Raw genomic sequence first — 12,744 nt, forward strand, 5'->3', positions numbered from 1 at the left:
TAGATAGAGTTATTACCTTAGCACCAGGTCTGGATCTATGAAGTTCTGATTCCTCCAGGTGGGTGTTGTTTGGTTCTGGCTGTGTGCTTTACTTCTTTCTGCTGCAGGCGTTAGAGTTGAACCCTTTGTGTCTCTCTGGCAATATGTTCTGCTCCTGAATCAGCTGGGTGGGTCTTGCCTCTAGCCTCTTTGCAGGGAGTTCTGCTGAAGGGTTCCCTGCTGGGCTTGCAGCCTGGGTCGAATGAGGATCCAGCGGGCCCCGGTCCTCTCACTCACTCACAGACTCACTGGCTGGGCCTGCGCTCTGGGTCTGTTCAGGATCCGGAGGGCCCCAGGTCATCTCACTCACTCCCCGGGCCTGCGCTCTGGGACTGTTCAGGATCCTGTGGCCTGGGTCGTCTCACTCTCTCTCCACTATAATATTTTTAAAATGTGTAATTAGTACATGTTTGCAGTATGTAACAAGTGCATTTGCCGAGGATAGTTGGTTTATGTGACACATTTAATTCTTTTTGCATCCCTTCCCTTCCCTGCCAACATCTTAGATCATTGCCAAATCTTGTATCCTGCCTTTGGCCCTGCCTCAGCTTGGCAGTCTGTGGTGCTGACCAGGGCGGGAGCCTTTTTCCTTTTTAAAAGAGAATGAGGAGCCTGGGCCTAGCTCAGTCCTTTAAGTGGCTGCTTCCACAATGCTGTCAGCCTCAGGTGGCTGGAGTTCGAACCTCACAACTCTCCCTCTGGCCAACGTGCCCTGAAGGCATGCGAGGACAAAAAAAAAGAGAATGAAGGCATGTGGTACAGAAGCTAAACATAGTCTAGAGCATTTTTACCTGTGACACTGAAAGACAAATTTCAGAGCTCTTCTTTAAAGCAGGGCTAGCATTTTATTTGAATGAGAGACTCCTATGATTTGCACAAGGTTATATTTGATCTGACCAATCTTCTGCTTTATACTGTAACTTAAATACATTTTTTAAAAAGTGACATTATTTAAAGAACTCCCTGCACTGAACTATTTTTCCTGAGGCCAGTCACAGTATCTCGTGTCTGCATGTCAGACGTTCATTTGATGAGAAAGGGAGCTTGAAAATATTGTTGGTCCTAAAGGGCTCTCCATGAAAATATATATCTCCATGGGGGACTGTGAGGCCCAGAGAGGCTCTAGACTTCCGGAGACAAATTTCTCCTCTCAGAGCCAGCTCCTGCCCTCCCCACTATTAACTTCACAATTTTTTTTTTTTTTTTTTTGGTAGGACTGCTATGGAAATGGTGGTGTCTTAGTTATTCTTCTCTCCTTGCTGAGGCAAAATACCTGACATCCAAAGTTAAACGGGAAGGCTTTATTTAGTTCACAGTTTGTAGAGGCTTCAGTCCATAACCCGTGGGTTCCAAGGCAGGGTGGCAACAGTTGATAGTAGTGGAAAATAGAAAAAGCAATGAGAGCAAAAGAAGGAGACCAGCTCTTCTTGCTCCTTTCATCTTACCCAAAATGCTGGGAATAGGGCGGTGCCAATCCAGTCAGTGCATTGATCCACCCACCCTTAATCCCAGCAACTTAATTCTAGTATTAAGCCATGAATCCATCATAAACTCTAGATTCAACTATTTCCAAAATAACTTTATGTAAAGTACATGAAGGGCCAGCCAAATAGCTCAGCGAATTAAAGTGTCTGCAAGCAGGTGCAAGGGTGGGGGGTTCGATCTCCGGGCCTGCCCTGCTGGTCCCACCCCTCAGGGCACGCTGAGATGGCGATTGACGTTGGGTGTGGTGGCATGCACTTGTAATCCTAGCACCTGGGAGGCTGTAAACAGGAAAATCACTTAGAGTCCAATCTAATAGTGAGACCCTGAACACCCTATAGACCCTTCCCTAAAAAATACAAAAAATAAAAAATAAAATAGAATAAAATAAATAAAGTACATGAAGTTTTGGGGGGACATGGAGATATAAACCATAACAGATGGTTATGAAGATGGAAAACTAAAAGGGAAGCAGTTGTTCTTGTTGTTGGGAGAAATACACGTAGCTCAGTTAATCTGCATGACTTGCATGAGATATTGTCAAAGAAGGATTTTCATTTAATTCAAAGAGTGCCCAGGATAAAAGATCTGTAGTGTTAAATAGAACCACTTGTTCTACTTGGGGAACCCAGAGAATAGGAGTTTGTGAGGCCTCATGGGTAGCTCTGGAGGTAGAGCTGCTGCCCTGAGCAGGGCACCTGAGGCCCAGGACATGTGGGCACCTGAGATGGATCTTCTGTATCATACCTGCATCCGGCAGAGCACTCTGAGCCGGTGGGCAGAGGGAAGCCATAGGGCTGCTGGCCTCTGTGATGGTGTGACAAGTACCCCTTCCTCCCTTCTGTCCACTCACTCATTGGCTTTTAGCCCCGGAAGTGGCTTGCGCTGACATACCCTAAAGCCCACGGCTTCACCTAGCAAATTTGTACCTGACCTCTACCCCCAACAACTGCCAGCATTAAAGATGCTTGGAGTGCTTGCTCCCTGTGTGGACCCCCTCATCAAATACCTGGTGGGGTGAAGGTGTGATTCTGAAGGGTAACTGTGGTGTAATCATGTGGCTTGTGAAATACTGACCCGTCATAGCTGATGTCTTAAACCACAGGTTGTAAACAAAATAAAGGTTTTTTTGTGTTTTTTTTTTTTTTAGTTGTTCATCATTTCCTTGGTGGAAATATGCACACACACACACACAAAAGACTTTTTTCCATAGAAAATTCAGAAGATCTAAATTTACCAATCCATCTATATTCCAACATGGTGGTATTTGGCTGGGAGTGAGTTGTGGTTATCCCCTTCGATGGTATAGTGGCTCCTGGTTGGTCACAGTTCCCCAAAATCCCTGTTGTCTCTCTACTCCTTTGCAATATATGGCTGGGCTTATAAAATTCACCCACAACTATGCTGGGTTCATAGCTAGGCCAGTGTGGAGGACACCTATGAAAATGGCACCAAGGATAGAAAAAGTTTGGGGGAAGCTCTCAACCAAATTATCCAATTTCAAAATGTTCAGCACAGACTCTCCGAGCCACACAACCTCCAGCCTTTTTACCAACTCAGGCTCACAGTCCAGATCTCACTAGGCAAATGTTGGTAGTTTGGGGTATTTCCATTTCCCCTAAATAATCTGACGGTTCCAGGACCAAGAATATCGGACCTGTGGAGCAAAGAGGTTGACTGGCCTTCCTCCTTCTTTTCCTGCTCCTCTGTTCCCCAAACTTGTGCCTCTTGGGAGTGCCCACGTGTTAGGGATGATGTTATGGCTGTGTCTAGTTGACCCCACAAAACCACATGTAAGTCATGGGGCAGATGCCTGTTGAGGAGCAGAGAGTGGCTTGAAGGGCAGGGCCAGAGGACTAAGCCGGAGCTCCAGCAGCAGGGCCAGAGAGGTGAGAACCCTTACACTGGCAGCATGTGCTCTGTCCCCCCATGCCAAGGCCTGCATCCTCTCTTAGAGCTGTGGAAAGGTTCTTCCTGAACTTCCCAGTGCCCCAACCTTTCCTCTGGACCCTGTAGAGCAGGAGCATTGTCTGCCATTGAGGCTGCCTCAGGCAGAGAGGAGATGCTTGAAGACAACAGAGGCACTGACTCTCTCTCCTGAGCAAATAAGGCTCTGAGGTCTTGTGAGGTAATTCAGGCTGTCTTAAACTATGAAGCCTCCAGTAACTGTGAGCTAAAGAAACCCTTCCTTCCCTCAATTTGAGTGTCCGGTATTTGTCCCAGCAACGAGAGAAGAGTAACTGACACAGATGGCTACCGCAGAGACAACAAGAGCAGTATGGTGATCACCACCACGTGTCTTCCTCCAGTTGTGCTCCTCAGAACCCAGAAGCACAGAGGCCATTTTCGTGCTGCACTGAATCTATAGGAATGGAAGTGGAAAGGGTGGGTGTGGAAGAACATGGATTGCAGAAACCTGAGAAGATAAAACAATCGCATTATTCACCCTGTCCTTAAAAATAGGTCATATTCTTATTTGGTGTGTAGACATGGAATCTTCTGGGAGGAGTTGGGTAGAATGGAGTGGGGTTGAGGAGGTCAACGACCTTTCAAGCAAGGGCTTGTGTAAGCATTCACGTGGGCACTACAGGCAGTGATCTGATGATGGTATCAGGGCAAAGAGGAATCTGGGCCATGCTCAGGAATGCAGGCAACTGGAAAACGGGAAGGAAGGGAAAGTTGGCTTAGGTTACTTGGCTTAAAGGACAACATTTAAAATTTTTGGAGGAAAGTAGCTACTGATAGTAGGATACTCAACTAAATTTTTACTGATTTTTCTAGGAGAATGCACAGCCTAATTTACTGATCTTAGTGGTGGAAAGTATGCTGCCTCAAAACCAAATGATTTCTTATTGGGAGCAACTTTATTAACATATTGCCAAAATTATAGCTTTAGAATAAGCAGTCGCATTACTTGCATTTATTTTCTCCCTCTGAGCCTTTGGGCTCTGTACACTCTTAGCTCTCCAGAAGGGATTCATAGGAAATCAAGTTCAGTTGGTTTCTCAAAATTAAGTCTCTAGTTCTGTCTCCACCCAGTTCTGCTGCTATCAGCTTAACCATTTGCTTGGTCACACACACACACACACACACACACACACACACACACACAGCACAATGTGGTCTCGGTCCAGAGTGGGGTAATGTGAACGCACTGCTCATTTGTTGAAGCTGGAATCCTCTAGTGGCACCTGTTGGCTCTTCTTGAAAGCGCTGGCTCAGTTGGCATTATCACCTTACACTGAGTCATTTGAGCCGTGAGAATTGCACTGGATGCTGTTCTCGTACCCACACATTCTGAGTCTCAGCATATTTGTTCACTCTCTTTTCTTTCCCTGCCAACTCTCATCACCCTAATTGAGGACTTTCTTGCTGTTTGTCTACACCATTGCCACTGTCTCTTGCCTAGTTTGCCTAGTTTTCCTGCCTCTGGACTTGCACAGCATGACATTAAGACCACAGTAGAAGCCCTAGTGGGATGTAACACTTTGTTTGCTCTCCAGAAAGCACCTTTCCCATATCACAAGCTACTGTACTGATTCTCCTGGGGCCAATATCTGAACCATTTGCAATGTGTCAGAACATAAATCATTATTATAGATAAAATCAGCTGTGCTTCATGAAACACAATTCCATTTGTTCTACGTAAGTAGAAATTATGAACTAACAGAGGCTGTGAATGTCTCCAAACAAGATGACTGGCTGGTGGTTGGGAGTGAAGGGGCTGCTGCATTTGCTATCTCTGCCCTCAGGAAAGCTTCTGACTTCAAGGTCCTTTTGTCTCATCTTCACCCACATCTCCAGCCTTATCCTCACTCCTTCCAGGATGGTGGCGCTATGTGGTCCCCAGGGATCCTCATCATGCTGTATTGTATGCAAATAGTGTCACGAAATGAGCAACGCTATGGTCCTTCTCATTGTTCCACATTGTTAAGCCAATGCCAGGAATGTGGAGACCTCATCCGACTGATTCTTGTTCTTTGTTTTTGATTTTTTTTGTGTGTGTGTGTGGAACCAGGGATTGAACTCAGGCCCTTGCACTTGCCAGGCAAGCACTTATTCTACTGAGCCATCTCCCCAGCCCCTTGTTTTTGATTTTGTAGTCTCTGCTCTTACAAAATATTCTTACTACTACTTTCGCTGCCTCCAGAGTCTTGGACATACAGAAGGCCACACAGAGATGCATGCTTATTTCTGCTTGTGTGTTACTCATCCTAAAAGTTACGGTCTAGACCTCAGCTCTTCCATAGAGAATTCCCTATTTTCTACTCATCTTCCCCTCTGTCATCATGTATAACATTGTGTTTAGATATTGGTACCATATCATGGCTTTTCTTTATTAAGACCTAAAATCCTAAAGGGAGGACAGTGTCCTTTTGTATCATTGTAGTGCAAGTTCATACCAGGGAACTTGCATTGCTTTTTCTTTAACTAAATGCTAATGTTAACTTCATTCTACAGTTCAGATTTTCCATTCTTTTCTAAAGTTTTTATATATTTATTTATTTGGTTGTTGGAGGGTCTCATTACACAGCTTGGACTTGTGGTGATCCTCCTGCTTTCAACCTCTCTAGTGCTGGGCTTACAGGTCTGTGACACCACACCCGGACTCTGGCTCGCTCAGCCTGCCCTGGGGGTGTGGCTGGTGCGGCATGTGGGCCAGGGATTGAATTGTGATCTCTGAGCTTGCCTAAGCAGGTACTTTAGTCCACTGAGGTACTTTACCCACCCCCTAGATTTTCCATTGTAAGACTGACTCATCCTGAGGAAGACTGAGTGTGAAATTACGTATCCCCTTGGCTTCAAATCCTTCTCCACACTGATGGATCTAATTTACTGCTACAGACCTTTGAAGGACATCTAACATGATGCTTGGTCCCAAGAATATGTCCAAGATCTAGGTTTTAGGGTTTTGATGCCAGAGGTACAATACTGACAATGTAGATCAAGCATAGACTAATTCCTTTCTATAATTTCTTGAGCAACAAAAGAGGATGGATCTTCACACTCCCTTTAGCCCTTAGATAGCAGCATATACATACATACACACAATCAATATCACATAACCATATGGTATGCATAAATATTTCTATGGGAAACATCAACTTTAAAGTAAACACTTTGAGCTGATTGAAGTTACATCCCAGAAGGTGCAATTTCTGGGATCATGCTCACGATGAATCATTACTTATTTTACAACTATCTACTGAGAGCTGTACAAGTGAGGCAGAAAAAGAAACCCCTGCCCTACAGGGATTACATTCTAGTGGGTGCTTAATTATGTCCACGTAAGGTGCTCCATTCACATTTTTCCAAGACAAAATAACATTCACTTCAGGGATCAATCCAGGTTTCCAATGCTCAGAGGGAGACATGGTTTTTAAGTTTCCCTACAATCCTCCTTATGACAAATTCCAGAAAAATCTGGAAGCCCATTTTTAGCTATGATTACTTTTACTATTGACATTTAATATTGTAAAAGGGAATGAAAGTGTTTAGTTATGTTGCACATGATCTCTCTTATAAAGATATCACCAAATGGCCAAAAAACTACTCCAGTCATCCAGCACAGCAGAGTGACAAGGTTACATTAAGTATTAATAACTTTATATTAGTTAAATATCACCAAGGCCTTTTTTTGCATCTTAGCTCAACAGATGTGCAGCATATCCTGGTGGCCTTACATGGGCTTCTCCCTAGTATGTGGCTACAGGGAGCCATTATTGTTGGCAAAGTCCCCCATATGAGTCCATGGTGTCACTGGATTATCTCTGAGAGGTCATTGTTCATCTTCCATCCTAGGTCAGACTTGGCAGTGGTGAAATAAATGTTCTTGCTACATCTGTACACACATAATCATAGGCTGTTCTGAACACATACGTCATTTTGTGGGTGGGTGAGAGGATTCTAAAAACAAACAACAAATAGGTCTTTTCAGCTTTCTGAGCTAGGCAAAAATAAGACAATGCCTGTGCTTGAGCTAGGAGGATGATTCCAGGTCAGTTGTGGGAATCTGTGCAAGCTGTTGCACTAGGAAAGCCCCAGGATCTCTCCCCAGGTCAACAGCCTGTGATTTCAAGAACCACAATGAAGAAAAAGTCAACGCAGTTGGTGCCTTGTCTGGGTACCCTCTTAATATGTAGAGCGCAATCAATAGAAAGACTACAAGCAGGGAGAATAAACTTTGACCATGTTTAACTAAAGAAATGAAGTTTTTTGCTTTCATTAATATCCTTTCTATCTCAATTTTATGTGCTAAGCTTACTCAGAAATTTCAGTAGAAGTTCAAAGCCAGTATGTGAAGTGGTATACTTCAGAGAGTATTTAGTCACAGTAGCAGACTGAGACATGAAGTCTCACAGGGATGCATGACAGGAATTCCAGTACATAAGCCAAATGGATATCTCTAGACCAACAAACTCAGTAGTTTGCTTAATTACATCCACAGACCCCAATATATTCAGGCACAGCTCTGTGTGAATACCTAGTTTCTATCAGAAATATGTTTCTTTTGCACATTTCTTTCACATTAACATTACCTATTAGAAAGTATGAAATGGTAAATGCAGAGCATGAAATAAAATATAAAAAATAGAGAAAGCTTTGTTGGACATTACAGCTCTCATTCAAGGCGTAGAGTTAAAGTCCAGTCATGCCAGGTAAAACAAACAAGAAACCTGGACCTATTTTTTATATTTTAATTATCAATCTCATGGTTTAATTCTGGCTTGTTAACATATCAGAATGGCACCTTGAAGTCAATAGATTCTACTGTTTTTATTCTCTTCATCTTCAGCTACACATTTGAAATAAAAGCATTATATTCATTTGTCCAGCACAGATAAAGGATGAGAGTGCTGTGCGAACTTTCCAAGTAATTTAGCCTCCTAAGAACATATGCATGGAGGGCTGAGGAGGTAGCTCAGTGAAATAAGCGCTTGCCTGGCAAGCACAAGGTCCTCAGTTTGTTGGCTGGTACCACACACACACACACACACACACACACACACACACGTGCACACACACGCACACATGCATGCACGCACGCACACACACATTAAAAGAAAAGATTAAAAAAAGAATACATACATAGAAAGCCTAACCTGAACAGGACACTTTTAAAGTCTTTGCCACTCCTTGATATGAGGGCTGTGCATTCCTCCAGTGAGTGACCCCCAACTGATGTCCTTTTTTGCTGTCTTGTATCAATTTTTATACTTTCCCCCTTATTTATAGATGTTATTGTCTGCAGCAACCCTTTGCTTATTTTTCTCCAGCCCCTTTTAATGGTAGGAAAGCAGAAAACCATTGAACTCAACTCACTACATGTCATATTTAGTCATATTTAGAGCTGTATATTTATTTCAAATCAGAGAACACTGAGATCCTGTGAAAGCTATGGACCCTCATCCCCCCACTCCTACTCCACAAATCTACCTAGAATCTCAGGCAGATCTCCAGGGACCTCATTCTAAGAATGCCTATTCTGAAGTGTACACATGATACCCACAGAAAAACCCTCCTGGCTCATTCATTAGATCAGAAGGTGAAGATGATAAACTATGATGATAAACTTGACTCCTGATCACATATGACCTGAGCAAGTTAACTGCTTTAAGCTTCAGTTTTTTAGTCTAAAGTATGGTGATAACAAAACAACATACACGCAAGCACTGTGTAAACCTCAGACAGGTAGAACAGCGAAGGTCCATGGACAATGGATGGGTTTCAAGGATCAGAAAATTACATGCTATTGGAAGCAAAATATGGGTTTGGATCATCTCTATGCTTTTTCTGGAAGAAGGCCTATAGTCTCCATCAGCTACTTAAGCAATTTGTGATTCCCCCTCCTAGGCATAAGTGTTATATGATGGGCTTTATGATGATATCATTATTTTATTTTCCAGCTCTAAACTAAATTTCAGGTGGAGTTAAGTCATTGACTTCCAAGTTGGAGAGGTGTTAATATGCACTTGGTGTGCAAATGGTCCCCAGAAGTCCAACTGAATGAATTAGCTATTAACTAGCTAATTAAATATTATTAACAAGTAGAGAATTATGTGACTGTCAACATAGTCATACCCTGCAACTTTGTAGCTTTATTTATGAACATGACAATACCTTTTTTTTTTTTTTTGGCAGAACCGGGGATTGAACTCAGGCCCTTGAGCTTGCCAGGCAAGCACTTATTCTAATGAGCTATCTCCCTGGCCCCTGACAATACCTTTTTAAATAAATACATAAGTTGGTAACCTAAGCTAACATTTCCACTTCATTGAGAATAAACAAACTGATCAGTTAGTTATCTATCTTTCACTTCTTCAAAGGGATACTATGAATATATGTAAAGATACAGCTATCAAATGTTCACCATTTCAAAAGAAAATTACAGTGTAATAATGATGATGCTCATGATAATAGCTGACTAGAGCTATGTTTATTGCCTACCGCCTACTAAACTCTGTGCTAGATACCTAATGTATGCTACATGTAGTTTTTTAAATATCAATTTTATTGAGAAAGAAATAGCATTGAGACAGTTTTAAAACACATTAGTAGGACAGTTACTATAATTAATACATTGCATATTGTTGCCTTCATAGTAGTTATTCATAGTACATGATGCAGATATGGTATCTTTTCTAAACACTATTAGTATAAATCTTTCTTCTCACTGAACTAAGAGAAAATAGCTGTATATCTATCCTATTTTGTATATACAGATATATATATATATATATCTGTATATATATATTTTTTTCAATACAAAATGGTCCTTCATTTATATCCTCCTTTTTTGTTTATTTTTATCAGAAGTGGGTATTCCATTGCCATTCAAATTTTGTAGGTGCATGAATTCCGCAAAGTAATCCAACATAGTCCAGAAGCCCATAATAGTAGTGGGTTATCCACAGGGTGGGCAATGTCAGAAGTATACATATTATACATAATTTTCAAAATAATTTTTAAAGATAGGTAGTAATGTCCTCATTCTGTAGGTGAAAGAACTTGAGACTTCTGCTAAGTAATGGGCCCAAGATCACAAGTCTACTGACAAACTAACTAGAGATGGACACAGTGGTGTTTGCTTGTAAACCCAGCTTCTTGAAAGATTGAAGTAAGAGGATTGAAAGTTGAAACTTAGGCAACTTAACAAAATCTTGTCTCAAAATGAAAAGAGTTACACAGGTTTCTCAGTGCGGGAACATTTACCAATCCTGATTACAACCCTCAGGTCATGTGGGGGAGGCAGTCAATAAGTTGAAATTTTTAACCAGAATCTGTTAGAATCTAAAACCTACTATATTTTTCCTACAGTTAATATATAGCAGTTGTACTGACAACTCTTAAGAAGGAATGATCTGGTCCTGTAAGATGAATGTATTCTTGTTTTTCTATTGCATTTGACAATTGTAATAACCACTATACTAAACTAAAATATTTAGGAGGCAGCTATAAGTCAACCTTTACCTTAGTTAAGAGGCACCCATGGGCAGGTGCTAGGCAGCTGAGGGCATTACATTTCCCTGTGTAAGACTGAAGGGAAATGTGAGTGGAGGCAAGGAGGATGTGAGAGGCTGTTCTAGCAGTGGCAGCAGGACTAAGAGAGATAAGTGGGCTTGGCGGCCATTCAGAAGGAAGCTGGGATGGTTATTGATTGGAGAATGGGGTAGGGATGGTAAATCTTCAACGCCAGGTTTCTGGGGACCCTTCTACTATTTCTGTTACCGGGATAGACAGGCAGCTTAGTAGGAGACGTTTACAGGTAAAAATGATGTTTTTCAGGAGTTTGTGGAGGTATGACAATGGCCTTCAAACATCACTTTTCAAGTTTAGGAGAGTGATCTGCACTGAAGACTTAGTTTTAGAAGTGAACTCTGGATGATGGTTAAATAAATCTACAGAGGAGACAGAATTGCTGAAGGAGAGTATGTACTGTGGAAAAAGATGGGATCTCAGGTGCGACCCTGTAGAATGCCAGTAATTAAGAAACAAGTAATAGAGAGTGGCTAGGAAGTCATGCTATTGTGGTGTCATAAAGACAGTGTATTGAAGTGGGAAGAATGACCCTAAATGCCCAAAAGAAATGTAAACATTTGTCTACACAAAGAACTGGACACGAGTATTTACAGAAGTTTTTTCATAATTGCCACAAGCGAGAAACAACCTGAACACGCATCATGAGGTGAAAGAATAAAATCGCAGTACATTTGCACAATGGAATAATCACCATTGGGAAGAAACTGCCTACTCATGGCAACCTGAAAACATCTCAAAGTCACTGCAAAGCGAATCAAGTCAAGCACAAAAGGCTGTGTCATGTCTGGGGCCAATTATAGGACATTTTGGAAAAAATAAAGCCTGAGGACAGAAATTAGATGAATGGCTTCCAGAGGTTGGAGGCTTGAGGGGGTGTACTGACTGTCAAGACACTTGAAGGATGCCCTGGGGTGGTGGCAATGTGATATCTTCATGGTGGCGTGGTTACAGGACTGCAGAATGTGTCCGAACTCATAATCCTGTACAACTAAAACAGTACATTCTACTGTTTGTAAATTATACCTCAAAAAATTTAACTTCAGGTAAAAATGCAATAGAAACAAAAGAAATTCTGAAAATGTCAAACGCTGTCTATAAATCATTCAAGAAAAGGATTGAAATGTTCCCATGTCAAGTGGCACTGGGGGCTTTATAGTGAGCAGTGGCAGCAGCAGCAGGGGGCATAGGCCAGAATGCCAAGGATTGAGGAGTCTGGCCACAATTGCTGGTTTTCTCACAATTCTTATTTCCCCTTCTTCTACAGGGATGGATTTGCCCTTAGTTTTGGGGTAGACTCATGGTGAGAAAAAGTGAAGTCCACTTTGCCCAGTATCCTTGGAAACTGAAGCTGGCAATGTGATTGAATGCTGGACAAACAGACTGTATTAGTTAGCCTTCCCACCACTAGCACAAAATCCCTGATGTCTGCAATTTAAAGGAGGACAGGTTTACTTGGCTTACAATTTCAGAGGGTTCAGCTGGTGTGTGGCTGACTTTAAGAGGGAAATGACATGGCAGGAGGCCTGGTGGACGAAAGCTGCCAAGTCATGGTAGGCAGGAAGGACAGAGAGTAATGGAGTGAGAGAGGTAGAGAAGAAGAAGAAGAAGAAGAAGAAGAAGAAGAAGAAGAAGAAGAAGAAGAAGAAGAAGAAGAAGAAGAAGAAGAAGAAGAAGAAGAAGAAG

Source organism: Octodon degus, unplaced genomic scaffold, assembly GCF_000260255.1.
Source record: "Octodon degus isolate 3935 unplaced genomic scaffold, OctDeg1.0 scaffold00094, whole genome shotgun sequence".
Lineage (NCBI taxonomy): Eukaryota > Metazoa > Chordata > Mammalia > Rodentia > Octodontidae > Octodon > Octodon degus.